This window comes from Oxyura jamaicensis, chromosome 1, assembly GCF_011077185.1.
Source record: "Oxyura jamaicensis isolate SHBP4307 breed ruddy duck chromosome 1, BPBGC_Ojam_1.0, whole genome shotgun sequence".
Lineage (NCBI taxonomy): Eukaryota > Metazoa > Chordata > Aves > Anseriformes > Anatidae > Oxyura > Oxyura jamaicensis.
This window is the reverse complement of record NC_048893.1, coordinates 82,367,292-82,368,532: the sequence shown is the minus strand read 5'-3', so window position 1 is coordinate 82,368,532 and position 1,241 is coordinate 82,367,292.

Below are 1,241 nucleotides of genomic sequence, written 5' to 3'. Positions count from 1 at the left end.
TCCCAGTTGTTAATGACTCTTCTGTCTTTGACTTATGTTCTCTGTTACTAGCAATTATACATACGATAAACAGTTCTGTTAGTCAATCTTTCAGCAGCACTTCAGGTGTTAATAACCACACCTCAGAGAATAACTGCTGTTAGTAAGTAACTCTGTTGGGATGCGATGGTTCACTTGTTTCTTCAGAACAGGTAATTTAAATTTAGAGCACAACTTCATACTCCAGTTCCAGGAGAGAGGTCTCAGACTCTGTGGAAATAGCAATCTTCATGCAGCTCTGCCAGATGTTTCAGAGAGCCTCTATAATTTTACATTTATGTAGGTACAGATGAAGCATGAGATCAAACAACTCCATTCAAACATGTCTCCATCCTGGCTGTTCTATTCCTTTACTTCTAAAGGAGAACCTTGAGAGGAAGAGGAAGCACTGTGCAATAGTAGGATGATGAACTCTGTTGGTAATAGTATTTGAAGTCTTGTATCCTTGTTAACTGCTGCTGAAAAAGGCTGGTACACCAGGAAAACAAAGGATGGAAAGCGTTACAAAGGGGGGGGTGGCTCATGACACTACAGTGCACCTTCAGCACTGCTGACTGAGGAGAGAGATACCAAAAGGGGGAGGCTGACTGTGCTTCAGTGTGATGTGCTCTGTCTTTAACCTTTATGCCAGGGAGATAAATATTTGGGAACCTCAGCAATGAGCTGCTGTTTGATGATCCTCTGGGAGCCCTGGGGGAAAAGTCCTGGCCACAGGTGCACATAGACTTGGGGACTGATGACAAGCATGTACCTCATGGTACAGAAGAGCGATGTGGGATGCAGTGTGATCTTGTCATGATGATGACAGGTGACTCCTTTGAGGTAAGTTGGAGGAGGTGGAATTCCTTCACCTTCATCTCTGTTTGCTGTCACTGGGATTCAGGAAGAATCTTGGAAGAAAAGGTAGAAGAAAAGGTTTGAGGTGGTGGGAAGTCCCCTCCATAGGTGCTAACATGGGCTTCCCCTTGAACTTTCCCTACGGTTCTCTGATTTTTATCTTGTGACCAGTCTGTACCTGCAACTGGTATACCAGAGGTCTGGTAGACTGGGATACCTCAGCTGGCTGTTTCTTTGATGAAATCTCCTGGATTTACAAACCTGAGTAGGAAATCACTTGCAAATGCAGGGTCAAATGATAACTGGAATATGTATGTCACAAACCCTTGTGGATGGGTGAGCTTGAAACTGACACTGATGTTTCA